Source organism: Vombatus ursinus, unplaced genomic scaffold (assembly GCF_900497805.2).
Source record: "Vombatus ursinus unplaced genomic scaffold, bare-nosed wombat genome assembly UNPS02014793.1, whole genome shotgun sequence".
Classification (NCBI taxonomy): Eukaryota; Metazoa; Chordata; class Mammalia; order Diprotodontia; family Vombatidae; genus Vombatus; species Vombatus ursinus.
In genome coordinates, this window is record NW_020954571.1 from 6,769,496 (window position 1) to 6,790,559 (window position 21,064).

General features: G+C 41.1%; 1 protein-coding gene across 1 annotated transcript in view; it reads right to left on the bottom strand.

Annotated features, from left to right (window-relative positions):
• CFAP77 (cilia and flagella associated protein 77) overlaps positions 1–21,064 on the bottom strand; it is a 176,400-nt gene that overhangs the window by 15,844 nt on the left and 139,492 nt on the right. The window lies entirely within an intron of this gene.

The window sequence follows — 21,064 nt, forward strand, 5'->3', positions numbered from 1 at the left end:
CTATCACCCTCTGTCTCTTCTGCCTTTTGTGGCTAACAAAAGCCATCTACAATAGGTACCTCCACTTTTCCCCTTCTCTCTCTCTTCTTAACTCCTTATAATTCAACTTCTGACCTTATCATTCCAACAAAACTGCTCTCTCTAAAGTTATCAATGATTTATTAGTTGCCAAATCCAGTGGCCTTTTCTCAGTTCTCATCCTCTTCCACCTCTCTGCAGCTTTTGACACTTAATCAATCTCTACTCCTTGATACTCTCTTGTCTCTAGGTTTTGGGGATACTTCTCTCCTGGTTCTCCTCCTACCTAAATGACTGTTCGTTCTCAGTCTTATTTGCTGGATCCTCACCCAGATCACCCCTCTAATCATAGATGTCCAAGAGGATTCTGTCCTGCTCTCTCTTCTCTTTTCCTTCTATATTACTTCCCTTGGTGATCTCATCCCATTGACTATATGCTATGGGTTTAATTACCATCTTCTATTCAGATGACTTTCCATATCTACTTATCCTGTCCCAACCTCTCTGCTGACCTCCAATCTTGTATCTCCAATTGCCTTTCAGACATCTCAAACTGGATATCCAGTAGACATCTTAAACTCAACATGTCCAAAACAATCTTTTATCCTAAACTCTCCCTTCCCCCTTTTTCCTACCTACTCTATTATTGTAGAGGGCAACACCATCCTCCCAGTCTTGATTTCTTGCTGTATCTCACCCTCACTGGCCTCCCACCCCAGCCATATCCAATCTGTTGTCAAAGCCTGTCAATTTCACATTTGCAACATCTTTCCAATATGCCCCCTTCTCTCCTCTGATACTGCCTCCACTCTGGTGCAGAACCTTATCACCTCACACCTGGACTATTTCAATAGCCTACTGGTGGGTCTGCCTGACTCAAATCTGTCCCCACTCCAATCATCCTCCATTCAGCCACTAAAGTGATTTTCCTAAAGCTCAGATCTGACTGTGTCACCCCCCTCCCATCCCCACTAAAAAAAACCCCAGTGGTTTCTTAGTGCTTCCAGGATCAAATATAAAATGGTCTGGCATTCAAAACACTTCATAACCTAGACCCCCTGCTACCTTTCCAGCCTTCTTACACCTTACTCCCTGCCACACACTCTTCAATCCAACAACACTGGTCTATGGGATGTTCCACAAATAAGACACTCCATCTCTCAGCTCTGGATATTTTCTCTGGCTGTTTCCCATGCCTGGAAAGCTCTTCCTTTTCATCTCTGCCTATTAACTTCACTGGCTTCCTTTAAGTCCCAACCAAAATCCTCTCTTCTACAGGAAGCCTTTTCCAACCCCTCTTAATTCTAGTGCCTTCCCTCTGTTAATTATTTCCTAAGCTATCCTATCCTATCCTATCCTATCCTGTATAGCTTCTTTGTATATATTTGTTGTCTCTCTCATTATATTGTGAGTTCTTTGAGGGCAGGGACTGTGTTTTGCCTCTTTTTGTATCTCTAGCACATAGCTCAGTGCCTGGCAAACAGTGGATGCTTCATAAATGTTTATTTATTGATTGATATATAACTTATTTACTTTCATTTCCAAATGTGCCCCTCTTCTCCCCTGCAACAAGCCATCTAAATAAAAAAGAGGAAAAAAAGTGGTTCAGAAAAACTAACCTTCACATGAAGCAAGTCTGAAGTATATGCAAATGTTCTATATTCACAGTTCCTCATCTCTCCGAAGAAGGAAGGGAGGTACATTTTTTCATCTCTTTTTGGGGACCAAGCTTGGTCATTGTAATTACACAGGATTCAGTTTTGGTGGGTTTTGTTTTGTTTTTGTGCTTTCCATTTACATTGTGATAGTCATCATGTACATTGCTTTTTGGGTATTGCTTCCTTCACTCTGAATCAGTTCACATGTCTTCCTATGCTCCTATGAATTCTTCATATTCATAATTTTTATGGCTTGTGTACCTATTTTTTTTTAAAATCTTAGTGAGCTTTCTGTGTGCCTAATTAGTCTTTTCAGACAACTCCCATTTTTCCTCCTAATTCTAATTGTTTCTCTTTGTGTCATCAGAACTTCATTCTTGAATGATTCCCAATCCTCCTGGGCTAACTTTCTTTGTAGAATTTTAGTTCATGGCATTCTACCTACCTTTCCTCTAAATCCTTTCAGATCATCTCTACCAAAAATCTAGAGTGAATGGCAGACTAATCAGAGATTTCCTCCTTCATCACAAATATTCATAACTCTCTTTCCCTCTATTTCCATCCTATAACTTCCTACTTCTAAATATGGTTGCAACTCTTGAAACTTGAAACTTACTCCAGGCATAAGAAGATACAATAATGGCTTCAAACTGAAACTCAATTTATGGTCAAATTATGTCAGTACTAGAAGGGACTTTGGAGATCCTTTCATCCACCAACCCCTCTATTGTCTTATTTTATAGTTTAGGAAACAGGTCCAGAGATGGGAAAAGAATTACCTGAATTACCATCACAGAAAGCCATACAAATATGTCCTGGTCATCTTCATGTAAAATTAAGATTTCTCTATACAACACCAAGTAAAGCACAAAAATAGGACAGGAATTTAGTTTATATTCAGATGGATAATTCAGTCCCAAGGGTGGGGTTATGGACTGAATTATCTGGATTATAGAACTGTCTACACAAGTCAAATAAAATGGAGTGTTACTCTATCATAGCTGGTGTGAGTAATTCTGGAACCTGGTGAGAAAGCTTCACAAAGATGGGCCAGTTCAAACTGTGAATGACTTAGCTATTCTCAGCAATACAATGATCCAAGACAATCCCAAAGGACTCATGATGAAATATGCTATCCACCTCCAGAGAAAGAACTGACGGAGTCTGAATGAAGACTGAAATATACTATTTTTTCACTTTCTTTCTTTTTTTTTTTTGGTTTGAGTTTTCTTCCACAAAATGACTACTATGGAAATATATTTTACATGATTGTACATGTATAATCTGTATCAGATTGCTTACCATCTAAGGAAGGTGGAGGAGGGGAGGGAAGGAAGAAGAGAATTTGAAACTCAAAATTTAAAAAAACAAATGTTAAAATGTTTCTACATATAATTGGGGGGAAATCAAATATTATTTAAAAAAAAAGATGGACCAGTTCAATGGAGATGGGGTGAAGTGGAATGGAGAGAAAGACCTCAGATATTGAAATAAAAGGCCCCATGGGTAAAGCCCTAGGACCTAGGTTTCTGATGGGGAATTACCATTGAGCTAGGGAGCAGGATGGGATTGGGTTGGAAAGAAGTTCATCTATCTGCTAGAGAAATATTTCATTAATTATTCTTGTTAACTGGGTACTACCTCAATTTTTTTCTTACCTACTGAAGAGTACAAATGTTATCAACACCCTCTAAATTTTGGCATCTTGGGAAGAAGCCCCATTTGCTCTGCCCTAATTATGTCTCTCTATCCTTTATTTAACTTCCTAAATTCCAAAGCCAAGAAAGGTTTACATAAATGAGAAAGCCAAAATCGGTTTCTAAGGGAAGCTGGAATAGTCTAAGACAGGGGTGGGAAACCTGCGACTTCAAGGCCACATGTGGCCCTCTAGGTCCTCAAGTGCAGCCTTTTGAGTGAATCCACAAATCCACCAAAAAAAAATGCTACTGGTAACTAAAGAAGGTAGAGATGATTTCTAGCTGAGATATTAAATGAGATATTTATAAAGTACTTAATATAATGTCTGGCACATAGTAGGCACTTAATAAATGCTCATTCCCTTCTTCTTCCCTGAGATTTACGTTCAGAAGGTAAATTCTAAGTACGTCCAAAAACTCTTCTCAGGTGCCATCTCCGAGTTGAAATCTGAGCTCTCCTGATTTAACCCAGTTCGGCTGTTTTTATATTTTGATGTGTTTATAGTCTTAGTCTGGTATAAAGCAAAACAAACAGACAAACAAACCCCAAAACCAAGGTTAGGTTTCTTGGTCATTTATTTAAAGGGTCAATAGAAGATTAAGACAGGATTTCCCTTTGTGACAGTGATTGGTATAAATTTGGAGGCTCAGGTAAAAAGTCTAGCATCACTGATTTGCTGCATTCCAGAGGTCCTGAGGCTTACTTGTGACTATCTGTAATCATTTGGATTTGCTAATAAGCCAGCAGGAGAGAAAAGCAAAATGCTAGCATATTGGATTTGTGTGAGAGTTCAGCAGATATGGAAACGAAACCAGGGCTGGGCATGGTGGTGCGCACCTATAATTCCAGCTACTGAGGAGGCTGAGGCTGGAGAATCTCTTGAGTTCAGGACTTCTGACCTGCAGCGGGCTAAGCTGATCAGGCATTTGCACTAAATTCAGCATTCGTATGGTGAACCTCCAGAAGTGGAGGGCCATCGGATTGTCTAAGCTGGGGCAAACCAGCCCAAGTCAGAAATGGAACAGATCAAAACTTCTGTGCTAATCAGAATGGGATCAAGTCCATGAGTGGCCCCTGCACATCCAGCTTGGGTGAGATAGGAAGATCCAGTCTTTAAAAATGAAGTGAACCAAAGAATAAAATTCAAATAAAGGCTTGTCAAGTATACCCATAGTTAGCATGGTGGTGAAGAGAATAGGGTAAGTTTTTAAAATATAAATAATTTCAGAGTCACAAGAGGCTTCATCGAATCAAATACATACCTGAACAAGAAACACTTAGACAATTTCTCTGATAAATGGTTAATTAGTCTAGGCCTGAAGACCTCCACTGGTGGAAAAAGCCATCAACTCCCAAAGCAGTCTATTCTACTCTGGACAGCTCCAATTATTAGGAAATTGTTCCTTAACTGAGCCCAGATCTGCTTCTTCAGCTTCCACCTATTGCCCCTATATTTTCCCTCTGAATCTAAGCAGAACAGATCTAATCCCTCTTCCATATAACAGCTCTTCAAATACTTAAATACTGTTATCAGTTCCCCACCCTGTCTCTCTCCTTACCAAGGCAAACACATCTTCCTATGCAGCTGATCCCATCCCCTCCAGTCTTCTCTAGGAGCCCGCCCTTTCACTTATCTCTACTCACTTTACAATCTTCAATATCTCTTTATCCACCGGCTCCTTCTCAATCACCTACAATCATTCCCAGATCTCTCCCCACCTTAAATTTGTTTTATTTGTTCCTATTATTTCCTTCAAGTATTCTACATTTTTTTCTCTCTCTAAGTGCCAAACATATGGAAAAAGTCTACACTCATTGTCTCCACAGCTTCATTTTCCTCCACCCCCATTCACTTCTCAACACCCTGCAGTCTGGTGTCTAACCTCACCTGAAACTTCTCTCTCCAAGGGCTACCATGATCTTTCAGCTGCTAAATCCAAAGGCCTTTTTTCACTCACCCTTCTCGACCTTTCTGTATCCTTTGACATTGCTGATCACTTTTACCTTCTAGATACTTTCTCTTCACTGAATTGTCTTGACACCCAGTCACTTTCTACTTGTCTAACCATTCTTTCTATCTCCATGGATCTTCATTCTATCATACTCCTTTTGGAGGGCTATACCCCAGAGTTCTGTTCTGGACCAGAGATGGACTCTCTTAAGAACTTTGGAATTGATTGCATGACATGAGAGACACTGGCACAGGACTGCTCAGCATGGCATGCCCACATCAGAGAAGGTGCTGTGCTCTATGAGCAAAGTAGAATTGAAATAGCTCAAGAGAAATGCAAGATACACAAACTTAGAGAATCCGCCCCAAAGGTTTACATGGACTATTTGTGCCCGACCTGTGGTAGAACATTCCAAGCTCTTATTGGTCTGATCAGCCACATTTGGACACATTAAAACTTGACTGTAGCATAATGGTGTCATTTTGGTCCTCTTTGAAAATGAAGGACAACAGCTACTAACTATTCTGGACCATCTCTTTTTACATTCTTCCTCTTGGCAGTCTCACCGGCTTCCATAACTTCAATGATCATTTTTATGCAGATGCTTCATCCCTCAACTCTCTCCTGAGCTGCAAACCTTAATCATCAACTTCTGTTAGACATTTCCAGCTAGATATCCCATAGGCATTTCAAACTCAACATGTTCAATTCATCTTCCCCCCACCCCAAACCCATGTGATTTTTTCCCCTAACTTCATTATTTCTTTCAAGTGTACCTACCATCTTTCTAGTCACTCAAGTTTGAAATCTCAGAGACATCCTCTGCTCTTTACTCTCCCTCATCTGTACATCCACATACAACTAGCTGCATACTTCTTTTGATTCTACCTTCATAACAACTCTTTTTAAAAATGTATTTTATTTTTAATTTATGGAATAAAACAAACATTTCCATAAGATAGTATAATAAAAAGATGATTGCACATGAAACTGCAAATCTATTATGTACAACTTGTTATTTCTTTTAAATATGTAATAAAGTTATTATGTAAATTTCTTTTTTCTTCTTCCTTTCCACCCCCACCCATGGCTATCATTGGACACAAATTATGTATATATATGTAAAATCATTCTATACATACTTCTATCATATCGGTTCATCTCTTGTATCTGTCTCTTTTCCTCCACTCACACAGTCATCATCTCGTTCAAGCCCTCAGCACCTGGACAACAGATGGTAATATCCTGGATGATTGCAATAGCCTTGTCATTGGGTTTCCAGACTCTAGTCACTCTCCTCTTCAATTCATTCTCTACAGACCTACAAAACTGATATTCCTAAGGTGGAGGTCTGACGTGGTCACTTCCCTACTCAATAAGCTTCAGTGGCTACCTAGTGACTAAGAAAGAATGGGATCTCCTCTGTTTAGTATTTAAAGTTCTTTACAACCTAACCCCAATCATTCTAGATGCATCTCAAATTAGTTCACCCTCATACACTCTACCTTCCAGCCAACTTGACATTCCAGGATCTATAGTCCTTTGATCCCTGTGATCCTAACTTTCCTCACTGTGTCTTTATACGGGCTGTTCTTCATATCCAGAATGTTTGTCACCTCTGCTATGTATATCCTTTAACTTCTTTTGAGGCACAACTCAGGTGCCACCTCCTATAGAAAGCTTTTCCTGATCTCCCCAGATATTATTGTTCTCCACCCTCTGTATCCTCAGGGCAGCACGGTAGGCACTCCATAAATGCTTGCTGAATTGTTTAATTAAATCCCCAATTCATTCAACAGATCTTCACATGGCATGATCTCCAGTCCTCTCACTATCCTGGTCATCATTCTCTGGGCAAGTTCCAGTACGTGAAACATCTAGAGAATGAAAGGTAAGGGAACGGAACGTACCACACCACTATCTAACACATTGAAATGGACATAGAGGAAAAGGACTCAGAAGATGTTGGGCTTAGTACTGAGTCTGTCCCAACGTCCTTGGTTCACTACAACTTCAACTGCACCCACGTGAGTGGCCATGCAAAGCATGGGAAACCCATTAACCCTCACTCCTTCCACATCATCTCACAAGGTGCCATTTAGTTACAAGGAGAAAGGTTTTTACTGAGTTCTCAGACCATAAGCTATATCATCCCCTTTTCAAAGTATCTAATATCTCTAGCACAGGATCTCTTTAAAATATGTCAGCCCCAAAAGAATGTCACAATGAGAAACATCTTCCACGGGGCCATCTGCAAGGCCTGTGTATGTCATTATGGAGTACATGAAAAGATAAATTTATGATGGAACACTTCCAGCGGAGACTTGAGTAGAGTGTACTCTAAACAGTACAAAGTCCCCCAAAGCTCAATGTGGTTCTGGTCCTGGTTTGTAGAAAGCAAATACAACATAGAAATCTGATCCTTGCCTCTCTCCTTTCAGCACAAAGGAAGACTTAGGTTTCCTTGCCCCTTCCCAGGGACCCTGCTCTATCTTCTGTACCCCTGTCCAAGACACACACATAGGAGAGTACACACACACACACACACATACACACACACACACACACACACACACACACCAGGATGCAAATGATAACTACGGAGCCATCACTTGTGAAGCTTGACAGAAAATAATGAGAAACACTAAATCTTTTATAAGGTCAACACTCGCCTTTCCTGAGCAGCTGTCAAACAAGAAAAGAATTTAGCGCGGGAGCCGCGAAACTTCCATCGGCTCATTAAACCCAACAGGGCCCGGGCCTGGCGTGGCGGAGCAGACGCTGGGCCCTCCGTTTTGTGTCAGTAATTTGCTGCGGAGGAAGGAAGAAGAAACAGCCAGTGCCAAAGGGGCCTAGGGGGAGGCTGGGGAATCGTTAGCGCACCAGGAGCGGCCCCAGCTCCTAATTGGAAGCATTGGGCATTATCAACGGAGGATTTGCCTCCGCTCCCTGACAGCTCGTGGGCCCAAAATGATCGCCCACTTGTCAGTGTAAAAGACCATTAAAAACAAACCATTTTGATTTAATTGGAGGCAGTGCACTGCGGGGCCAGGTGAGGCGGCTTCTCAGCCCCGGCTGGCTCTTGCCTCTGCCTTTCTCCCTCTGTATTGATGGGGTGGTGACTCAGTGAGTTAGTGAGTGAGTGTGCGTGTGCATGCGTGTGCGTGCGTGTGTGTGTTCTCAGACTTTTTGCCTTTCAAGATCTGTCTGGGAGAGAGGTAACAGGAGACAGAAAGATCCTTCAGTCACAGCAAGAGTGGTTTTCAATAGGGTTGTCAACAAATTTGATGATAAGTTAAGCGAAGAGGGAGGGGTAGTGGTGCTTTTTTTAAATTAAGTTTAGTTTTAGTTTAGTTTCCTTCCTTCCTTTCTTTCTTTTTCTTTCTTCTTTTCTTTCTTTCTTTCTTCTTTCCTTCTTTTTTCTTTCCTTTTCAGTACCCACATGTGAGTCTGCTGGGCTGGCCTGGGCTTGGCTCCACTCTGTGACAGGGGTAGTTTCTGGGTGGAGAAGCTCAAGGCCTCTTTTGGTTGCCCACTAAAAAGATCAAGATCTGAGCAGCTTTGTTGGGCTTTCAGCCTCATCATTTGGTAGAGGTGCAATTTTGCCCTTGGGGGTGGGGGGAGGGGAGGTTAAAATTCAACTTCCTCCATGAAGACTTCCATGATTACCTGAATCCAGAAATATCTCCCTTGTCTGATTTCATAGCACTTTATATTCTTTTGTATTAATTGAATTCAAGGTTGTGTAATATTGGTGTGCATAGCCATCACCCATCCCAGATTGTGAACACTCTTGAGAGCATGGGCTATGTCTTGTTATTATAAAATCCCCAGTATACAACACAATACCTTGTACATAGAGATTCTAAGTTAGGGGTTCTTAACCTGGTGTCCATAAACTTGTTTTTTTAAATATTTTGATAAGTGTATTTCAATACACACAGTCATACATACTTGATGATTATTAATGAGACTGATTTTGTGCCAGAGGACCTATGTTCAAAAATCCTACTCTGCTCCTTGAGGTCCTGTTTTATCTTGAGCAAGTCCCCTCCTTTCTGGTTTTCATTTTCTCCCTCTGTAAGATGAAAGGTTTAGAATGAATGCCTTCTGAGATCCCTTTCAGCTCAACATCTCTGATCCCATGATCATTCAATTCAGGGTTCAAGGAGAAGCAGAGTAATCCATTCTGCCTGGAATGTAATGTCCATGAAGAGAGAAGTCCTGTGACATAAAGCTGGAAAAGTATGTGGGAACCAAATTATAGAGAGTCTTAAATACCAGGCTAAGGTTTGTATTTTATCCAGTAAGCAGTGGGCCCTGACTAAAGGTTTGAGAGCAGGGGAATTATGTGGTCAGACTGACTGCACCACTGACTACCTACCTGTATGATCTCTACAAGTAACATCTCTTCCCTGGGCCTCAATTTCCCCATCTATGAAATGAGGGAGTTGAACTCACTGACTTCTGAGGCTCACTTCCATCTCTCGAGCCTATGATCTCTCAAGTAAGTTTATGCACCAGAATGCTAATCTTACATCATTGCTATGTCGTTGACAGCTTAACTCTTTTCTGACAAAGTCACAAATGTTGAACTACACAATGCTCATCAATCCCTTGTCTTAAGGAAAGGGGGTGAGGGAAAGGCAGGCCACCTTTTCAAAAAAGGAAAATGTGGGCTGTTAATTTTCACGAAGGATAAGACTGAAAGCAGACATCTGATCCCTGGTGAGAAGCAGATTCCAGGGCCCTGGATTTTGCTGCTGAATTTATACAATGAGGATTCTTTAATTACTTTCCCTGGAAATTTACCTGACAATGCTATCTTAGGTAGCACAAGGCGGCTTTCCTGGAGAGCTGTTCATCGGTTGACAGAGTCTTTGATTTTGTGCTAGGCTGCAAATTAAGTCCTTTGCCAAGGTATCCAAACGCTGCCTTGTCAGTTGCTTATCGTGTATTCATATAGAGTATTGAACACAGACTGTTTTATCTGTTTGGGAAGCCAAGGATGTAGACAAATGTTTTCTGTCCATATCTATTGTGGTAGTTTTCCTCCCCGCTCTTCTCTTTTTGAAGCTCTATTCTAAGGTGACTGAGGTCCACGTCCAGGTGACTGAGGTATTAGTGTTCTGTATACCAAGGACTATTCTAAAGATAAGAATACTTTAGCAAAAGGTGAGGCATTTGCCTGAGATCCATAGAGAGCTAACAAGTACTCTGGGGTTCTTAACATAAAGTCTATAAACTTGCATTTTAAAAAATGTATTTTAATAACTATTTCAATACATTTGGTTTCCTTTGCAATCCTCTGCATGTTGTTTCACGCATTTGAAAACATTATTCAGAGAAATTCCACAGGCTTCTGACTGCTTAGGGGTATTTGAAACACACAAAAAAAGTTTTTTTGTTTCCTGGTATAAAGGGAAAAGGACCAGACCACCCTTGGAAATGTTGCTGAACTTTTTGTCCTAAAAAATGAACTAGAAGCAAATTAGGTGCCCATTGATTGGCGAATGTTTGAACAAATTGTGGTATGGATAATACCACATAATAATAATGGAACATTATTGTGCTATAAAAAAAACAACAAATGTGAAGGATTCAGGGAAACTTGGGAAGAATGGTGAGACTGTTATAAAGTTATGGAACCAGAAGAATTATATCATAATGGCCATATTAAGGTACAGGAAAACATTACTGAAAGACACCACAATTCTGAACAACGTAAAGACATCTTAATTCTCAACAACATAAGAGATCAGTTGGAACTTTAGAGGAAGCTGCTTCCCTTCTCTCAGAAGTGAGGTGGTAGATTGTGGGTGCAGAATGAAGCATACATCATCAGACATTGCCAATGTCTTGACTTGTTTTAACTGTACTTTTTTAAAATGCAAGTTCAAGTCATCTGTTGGGGGTGGAGTCATTGAGAGGTGACATTAATATTTAAAGAACATCAATAAAATGTATTTAAGAATAAAAAATGCGGCAAAAAAGGAATAAAAAATGCTGCCAGGTGGCCAGGTAACCCTCTTATTTTTGAGAGATAAGAATCTCTCTTATTTTTGCTAAGACTTTTCCATCCTGGTGATGCATGAGTGAAATTTAAAAAAAATTATCTAAGATATGTATTCCATCAAAGGTAGAATGTAGTATAATGGATAGAAAAGAGTCAGTCTCAGAAACAAAGGGACCTAGGTTCAGGTCCTGCCTCTGACACATACAGGCTCTGCAATCCTGGACAGATAACTTCAATTCCCTGTGCTCTAGGCAAATCTCTTACGATTCTAGTTGCAGGACAGCTGCTGATCTACAGCGATAGGTTTCCTCACTAGGAACTCCCTACACCAATGAAAATACAGGTTGGAACAAAAAACAAATGTATTCTATCACATTGATTCTACAGCATGGCTAGAATCACTTTGGTTGGTTTAGAATATCTGCCTCCAAATAAAATTAGAATAGGGTCAGGTGTGGATATACAAAGTATTGAGTTTGGATACAGGAAGACCTCCTGTATTCAAAGCCAGACTCTGAATTTACTAGCTCATGACCCTGGGCAAATCACTTACTCTCTATGCGACTCAAGAAAATTTTCTAGGACTTATCATGGTTATAGATGACTGTGATCTGCTTGGTGAAAGGAGTTCCCACACTGTGGGCTCCCTTACACTGAAAAAAATCACATATCCTTGGAGTGCATGTACATGAGGAGATCTTTCAAACAAATAAGTAATTTGGAAAGGTTTGCAAGACATTGCTTGGTTGGACAATGCTGTAGAATGTTGCAATCTGCCCTTCATTTTTTTCTTAGCACTCTGGACCAGGCGAAAGGAGAACTGAGTTTAGAGTCAGGAGACTTGGGTTTGAGTTCCATTTCCAGCACTAACAGTTATGTGGCCTTGGGAAAATCCCTTCACTTCATTAAATCTCAATTTCCCCACCTGTAAAATGGGCATAATAACACTTGGACTACTTACGGGTTATTGTGGGTTATATACTTCAGGAATTTTAAAATACTATAAAAATGAGAAAGCTATCCTCAGATTTATTCTGCTAAATTTTGGAGAACAGAACTAGAAACAGTGGCAGAAGTAATAATGATATTTGCCATTGATATAGTACTATGCAAATATTATTTCAGTTTATCCTCATAAGAGCCCTGGGAGGTAGGTGCTATTATTATTCCATTTTATACATGAGGAAACTGAGGCTGAAAGAGGTTAAGTAACTTGCCCAGAGTCACACAGCTAGTATGTGTCTGAGGCCAGATTCAAACAGGTTTTCCTGATTCCAGGCCCAGTGCTCTACCTACTGTGCCACTAGCTGCCTCAATAAGAAAACAAATTTTGACGGAATGTAAAAAAGCACTCTCTAAAAAGCATATCTAAAAAAAATTCTGTCTGACAACAGAATGGACTGTCTCAAGAGCAAGTGAGTTCACTGTGACTAGAAATTTTTAAGCAGATACAGGGTATTTACCTGTCAGGGATAATAATAATAATAATAATAATAATAATAATAATAATAATAATATGCTTTAAAGGTTTGCAAAGCACTTTACAAATATTATCTCATTTAATCTTTACAACAACCCTGGAGATAGATGCTATTATTATTATTCCTATTTTACAGATGAAGAAACTAAGGAACAAAGAGATTATGTGATTTGCCCTGGGTCACACACTAGTGTCTGAGGCTGCATTTGAACTCAGGTCTGACCATCGAGCACTCTGTATGCTACCAGCTGTCTCTGGAATATAATAGAGAGGATTCTTGTACTGGGCAAGAGGTCGAGCTAAATGACCACTAAATTCCCTTCTAACACTAAGGTTCTACTCTATGATTTTGTGACCTTTGATATCTCCTCCCCAGTTCTTCACCATTTGGTGATCCTGGATCATCTAGTTGACTTCTTTTTTAGCCAGGGGTCAAACAGTAGTTGAAAAAGAATGACTTGATTTTAAAACTCAAAATCTTGGAGGGAGTCTATAGGAGTTTTGTGCCTGTAAAGTATTTCTATACTGACAGGGTCTTAATTAGGCAGTGTGGGGTCAGTTCAGGATATTCCATGAGAGGCCTAGCTAGAATTCCTGACTCCCTCTCTCTTATTCCCTCCCTACTATGTACCCCACACTCGGCCTCATGGTAGCCTCTGAGCCCTAATATTTGCCTACAACCTCAAGAGCTGAAAATACTTCAAAATCCTGTGATCAGGCCAGCTATGAGCTTAGAATTTCTTGTATAGATATTTTAGCAGCCTTTCTGATAGTTCATAAGACTTAGAGCCAGAAGGGACCTTAGTAGTCATCTAATTCAACCCCTTCATTCTACAGGTTAGGAAACTGAGTCCCCAAGAGGGCAAATAACTTGCCAAAAAGAAATAGCAGAGCCAGGATCCCCAAGCTTGTGCTCCAAAGCACAACACTGTTTCTTCTCTAGACATCCAAAGATAGCACTATACAAGCAGTTAGGTGGCAAAGGCTTGGAGTCAGAAAAACTTGAACTTAAATCCTGCTTCAGTCACTTATTAACTGTGTGGTCCGGGGTAAATTATTTAATCTAATCTCCATCTGCCTCAGTTTCCTGATCTGTAAAAATAGGGATAATAACAGCACCTAGGTACAGCAGTAGATAGAGTGTCAGGCCTTTTTTTCCTTTTTAAGGAAAACACTTTATAAACTATAAAATCTCATAAAAATACAAACTATATTTCTTATTTAGCTCATGAATCTGGCCAACTTGACCACACCTTTGATCTGGTCCTAGGGTAGAATTCCCAAGGATCATAGGCCCAGGACTTTTTGGGGTTTGGGTGAAAGGTATCAGGGTTGTAAGAAAGGCCAAGCACCAGAGCCACCTGCTAGGCCCTTTTCTCCAGATCCCTTAAGCTCATCACTTGGGCTAACTCAGAAGACCTATCTCCATGCACAATCAGCTAGGTTCCACTCCTGTAATATGTAGTGTCACCAAGGTCAGGATTCAGCCCCTCCTCTTTGACAGCTGCCAAAAGCTGAACCACGAGTTTGGCTGAGTGAAGCTCTTCTAATTTTGTTTCTCTGTTGGAACCTGCTGCTAGCTAGGTGCCATGTGATTCCTGCTTTCCTGAGCCAAACTTCATTAAAGGAAGAAATTAAAAACCCAGTGCTGGAGCAGGGAAAAAAAGCTTTATCAAAGTAGGAAGACTTCAAGTAAGATGGAAGGAAGAACTTCCTTTTAATGGTTGGTAGATCATGTACCTAACCACTGCAGGAGGTTGTAATAGCTCTTCTAAGACTTTTAAAGGTATTCCTCAGAGATGAAGGCACACCAGGATTCTGACTAAGTGACAGATACAGTTAGGCATTTAGAATCTACATAGACCAAAAGTTGTCTATAAAATGTTTCTCTGTGTCAAATTATGTTTTTCCACTGACTTTCATTACAAAATCTGGAATTATGTTCTCAAGATGGATGAAAGAGCCCCACTCCCCCAAAGGAATCAATGTGACTAATTCCAGAACCCACACAGTTCATTTTGTCCTTGTTGTCTTTCAAAGTTTTTAGATCTTCAGCTACAACCTTTCTGTCTAGGTTTTTGTATCACAGGAGAGGCAAGGTGGTATAATGGATCAAGAGATGGCAGCTTTGGCAGAAATTATTATTATTACCATGGGATCACAGATACTGAGCTTGAAAAGACCTCTCGGGTCATCTAGTCTGACCTTTTATTTTACAGATGAGGATGGATACTAAGGTCAGGGTGGTTGAGTGACTTCCCCAAGGATACAGGAAGACCTGGGTTCAAGTCCTGCCCCTGATACATAGCACTGACTGTTCGACCTAGAATAAGTTTCTCAATACCATAGGTATTCTAGGAATGTCAGGTGCCACTCTTCATTGGCTGAGAAAATTCCTTAGAGAAAACCTGTATGTGAAAACAGGTTGGCTCCTCCAAAAAATTTTTTTGTACTATCATCTCATAAGCAGGTATCATCTAAAAAATCTGCAACTTGGAGGTTCTGGTTTGAGGAAAACCAACTTTAATCATCTACTTTCTCAATGCAGTGATTTGGAAATTCTCTAAAAAGGGTTGATTTGCAAGGAGGGATAACTATACTTAAAGAAAGAATGTCATTCTCTTCTGGACTTCTGAATCACTCTTTCCATTGTTCTTTCTAAGGTCTGATGCATTCCATGATTCTCCCACTGCTCCCAATCCCACTATTCTGTTACCCTACCTAGAAATATGAGATAACTTGCACCTCAGTACAAAAAAGGAAGGTTCTTATACCTCATCAATGGTTCAGAGATCCCTGGGAGGGGATAGCGGACCTAAAATTTTTCTTTCCTAGACTTGGAAAGAATAGCTTGGGAAATTTTCCCATCATTTGAACTGGGCAGGAAAAGATGGAGTCCAAGAGAATGATCTTTTTAACAGTAAAAGCCAAAATCTCTTTCCCCCTTTTTTGGGGGGAATGGAAGGAATGGAAAGAGGACGAATAGACAGACAGGGGAGCTGATCTCCCCTAGGGTTTAGTGGAGAGTTAACTTCCCAGCCTGTTATGATTTGTAAAAGAGCTCAAAGGAGAAGAGAAAATCCTTTCTTAGATTCAGCAGCTTTCACTAATCAACTGCAACTCTAAATGTCACTGCTTGGCTGATTGTGCCGTCATGTTTCACCTGTTCCTATTATATCAGCGAGCTGGGCCCAAGAGACTAAAGGCAGGGTTAGTCTTCCACAGAGAGACAGAGTCAGAACCCAGGGTTCAGAGCACGAAAGCTTGTAAATCAAACTGTTAGCTTAATAGCATGTGCTATTATTCTAAACCAGTGGGGCTGAAACCAGCAGCCAGATGAAAATAGTGTATTTGTCCATACTTTAGTGACTGAATGACTATGTAATATCAGTAGTTGTTGGTGCTATGGGGGAGAGACAAAGTCTGTTGGGGGAGAGGGGGTGTATAGGGATTTGGGCTTAGGCAAGCTGCCATGGGTGCCTCAGGCAAATTCCCTAACTGAAAGAGATCTAGGACCATTAGTTAAAATACTTCTGGACTTCAGAATTGGACTGCAGCAAGAATTCTTAACCTGGGGTCGGTGAACTTTATTAAAAAATTTTTGATAACAATATTTCAGTATAATTGGCTTTCTTTGTAATCCTTTGTGTTTTATTTTATACATTTTAAAACATTATTCTGAGATGGATTCCATAGGCATTACCAGATTGTCAAAGGGGTTCACATACACACACACACACACACACACCTCCTAGCTCAAATCTTCTGTGCTCTAAAGTCCCTTTTAGCTTGGGCATTCTACATTCAAAGGCCTCTTCCAGCTTTAACATTCTGTGTTCTAAGACCCCTTCCATCTTTTTGGCATTCCGTATTCTGTGATCTTTTTCATTTGTAATAACCTTGGTTCAAAGGACCTTTTCATCTCTGACATTCCGTGAGTTCTATCATTCATAGCTGTGTGTGGGCAAGTCCAGAGAAGTAAGGAGAGCTCTGGAGGTCCCATAGCTTCATGGTGCATGGGGACAATGCCCATATTTGATTTCTGTGTCTGAACTGAGGTCAAATAAAAGGCTTTAATTGTAGCAAGTGAGAATTCAGTTAGACATGAGGAAGATACTTTTGACACTAAGGATAAGCACACAGTGGAACAGGAGCCTCTGTCCTAAGAGACCTTTATAAAAAGAGTAAACCATATGGTTTGGATTGACTTGAGTGTCCTGCTGAGATCTGTCCTACAGAGGTTTATGCCAAGAGTGCTTGGAGTGGGGGATGCCTCTCACTCTGTCTTTAGGCCCAATGCCTCAGTATTTCTCCCCTGTTGCCACATAAGGTCGGTGTTTCCCAACCCTCTTCAGCCCATGATATGCCTAAGATCTTGCCAAGAAACACTGGGATATCTGGGAATGGTGCTCATCCCACCCCACTCTATCCAGCCACCCACTGATCCAGCCACCTGTCCATTCTATAATCATAGGATGCTTAGTGCTGAAAGGGACCTTAGAAATCATCTAGTCCAATGGCATTACTTTACATATGGAGGAAAATAAGGCTGTGAGGAATTGTGACTTGTCCAAGATCACACAGCTAGTCAGTAGCCAGATTCAGGGCAAAATCCAAGAATCCTATTAACTGGTCAAGGTTTTTTTTCACCATATATTTCCTACTCCTGAGCACATGAGCAACTCCATGAGCACATCAGCCCTCTTCTTCTCTTTCTCCACCACAGTCACCTCCCATAGCTTTCAAGCAGACATTTGTGAAAGAAAGTGATACCGAACACAGTTGGGGAGAATCTGCAAAAAGCCCATCACGTTGCGATGTAATCAATAGAAAACAATGAATTCTTTACCCAAAATGCCTATGATCTGAGAGGAAATATCCTAAGCTGACTTTTGGCCCTGGGTTTTAGCATCTTATGAATCCCTATTCTCACTTCTCCTTTCCTTAACACCTCTATATTCAGAGAACTTTTTAAAATTGAGTTCTATTTTATTTTCAAATAAAGATTTGCCTTCTCTCCTTCCTACCTCTCCTCCACCCCACTGAGAAAGCAAGAAAAACAAAACCCCTGTTATTAACATGTATGATAGTTAAGCAAAATAAATTCCTGTATTGGCCATGTCCAGAAAAATATGTCTCGATCTTCAGTCTTAAATCCATCATCTCTCCATCAGGAGAAACTCATGTTTCGTTATGAGTCTTCCTCTCCAGTAAAGTTGTATGTCAAAGTAACTCTAACCCTACCCTTCCACTCCTAGGTCATTGCAGTATGAATAAGTGGATGAAAAACATTAATTAAGTACTTACTATGTGCCAACCCTTGTGTAAGTGCTGGAATTATAAATTCTGGGAATATAGGTCCACTATTGGACTGCAGTCAGTTGTAGAGAAAGAGAGAAAGTCTTAAATCTGTCCATACTTCTGCCTGCTCCTGTGGGCAGGTGGAGTGAGAATTGGCAAAAATGAATTCCAGAGAAGGATTGTTTATTCTCCATGCATTGGTCTCTCCCACCTCAGATACAAGAGAGACTCCCGTGCAGGATTGGGGGCAGGGGTGGGAGCGGGTGGCAGATTCTTTCATAGAAACATCGCCATTTATAAACTCACTGAGTTTTTGGAGAAGCAAGTTTGCTAACTTGTGTTGACCCAACAGAATGAGCGTGCTCCCCACGCCCCTGCCTGCCGCTTTTCTGTGTGAAAGGTGTTTAATTATTTCTGACAGAGTTCAGTTTCGACATCTGTTCATGAGGGGGGAGAGTCCATTTAGGTTATCCATCATTGTGACAGGTTTAACTTTTTTGGAAAAGATTTTTTTTTCCTGTCATAATGGGGATAGGGGATTGGGAGTGAGAAGGATGGGGGGAAGGGGGAGGGGGGCTGATAAACAGGGAAAGGAAAAAGAGGTTGGGGGAAGGGGGCAGAGTTGGGGGATAAGGAGGAAAGTGATCCGTAGGAAGAGTACAAAGCCCCTGCTAATACTCTGAGCATACAGGCAGAGCCAATACCAGTCCTGTTAAAAAGGAGATATGGAAAAAAAAAAAAAAGATCCTTGGGCTACACTACTCCTGGGCTAATTCACTTACAATGGCAAAGCCTTTACCCACTATAACTGAGAAAAGAGGAGAGGGATAAATATTCCCAGGAGCCATTGTTGCTCTGAAAGCACTCACAGTCCCCAAAGTTGCTCCCAAACCTGTTTAATGGTTAAATGAATGGCAGTTGGCAGTGGAGCTGTATGAGGTGCCAAGAAGAGGCTGTGGGCAGGAGCACGTTTGAGCTGTGGAGGCAGAACTCTCCATCTCTAGAATTGTTTAAATATGGTACATGTTAAATTAAATATGAGATGCTTTTCATAGGCGGAGTGAGCACAAGAAGAGTTCTTATGACTCTTTGAGCCTATAAATTAAAATAAAGCATTTCTACCACCCTATTTTGGCTACAGGATCACAGTGGGGGAAAAAAAAGCACTGGACAAGAGTCCTGGGTCCTGGTCCCAACTTCCTCTTTCGTTCTCAGCGTAGCCTTAGGCAAGTCATTTGATTTCCCTGTTCTTAGTTTCCTCAGATAGAAAACTGGGATATCAGTCAGTCTCTGCTTTGTTTACTACTTGGGGTGGGGAGGGGTAGTGGTATTGTGAAGATAAAATGAGATAATGTGTTTTGAAAAAAAAATTTTAAATGGTACACAAATGTTGGAGGTTACCCTTGCAATGTAGTTGTTGGCTAAATAGAAGCCGAAAACTAGAGTAAGAATACCTGCAGGGAAAACTATGCATTTCCTAAGGTCAGATTGGATCCTATTCTGATTTTCTCTGAGATAAACATTCAGAAGGAAATTGCATTTTAAAAGTGGATGTCCTTTCACTGATGCATTCATGCATGCATTCAAGAATTAACTGAGGCTCCTACTATGTGCAAGGGTTTGGGAAGTCTTTCCCAGAGGATAGACAGAAGGAATATTTAATTTCTTTTGTTGGGGAGAAAAGAATCCGAAACCCTATTGAATATTATTTCCATTGCTATGTATGTGTCCCAGATCACAGCTAGAAAGGGGTGGATAGAGGGGTTCTCGCAGGGGAGGGCTAGGGAGGGAGGTTAAAGTTGGGAATTAGGGAAGGATTAAGGGCATTTTACTCTGGTTGAGAAAAGTATTGCTGACCTTTTATAGCCAGAGAGCTCCAAACAGACCAGTCCTCCAGAATGCAGGTGAAAACCAGAGGAAAGAGAGAGAAAAGGGTGACTGAAAGAGAGGCCAAGAAGGAGAGCGTGGAAGGTATTAAATCTCTCTGTATGAGAGAAAGAGAAGTGATTGGTAGTTCTCCTGAAAATGAAAAAAAAAAAAAATCGAGAAAGATAGAGACTGAAAAACGGATGGTGATGTAAAGGTCTGGGGTGAGAGGAGATTTAAAGCGGCTGCTCCCCCCCCGCCCCGTATCTCGTGTGACTTCCACAATCTGTTCAACAGTGATCGGTCGTGTTCTTTCCATGACACTACCTGCGGCAGTGGCTCTGTGCTGACAGGCAGCTGGGGGAGATGATCACTGACATATGCTAATGGATCTGACTTAGGCAGGACATAAGAGGAATACATCAAGGTGGAGCAAAGCATATTTCTCCCGTGAAACTCTGCATCGTGTTCAAGTGCATCAGCTTCAGGAAGCCACCATCCCTCTTCATTGCTTAAATTGCAGTTTAGCTCGACAGAACAGCACTGCCCCCCCCCCCAGGGCTGGGAAAGATTTCTGCTGCCTATCACTTCCCCAGCAGCAAATCAGGTGGAGACTTTTGCAAACCATGGGGCCATTGCCTGATACCCCGAGACTGTTGCCTTTACTCTAGGTAATACCCCTAACTCTTAACTGGTACATTATTTTTCCTGCCACCAGCAATTGACTAGGATGCGTGTGCTCCCACCAGAGGACAAGAAGTTGAGTTTAATACAAGGCACCACTGCCTGAAATCTTAACTGTGATACTTATCTGGATCAATTTAGGTGAGTTTTGTGAACTCGCATCAAAATCTAGTGACCATAGGTTCTCATCTCCACCCGGGACACCGTCAGGCAGGCTCTTTAGAGCATCGGGGAATGTGTGAGCTTTCAGAAACATAACTCCAGGGCAAGTCAAAAAGCCTTCTTGACTCAAAATGAACCCATCACTGTTGAGAGGTTTCCCCAAGAGGTAGAATAGCAGGGCTTCCTTGTTCAGTCCTATCCGTTCCAACGTTGAGTAGGCCACATTTGC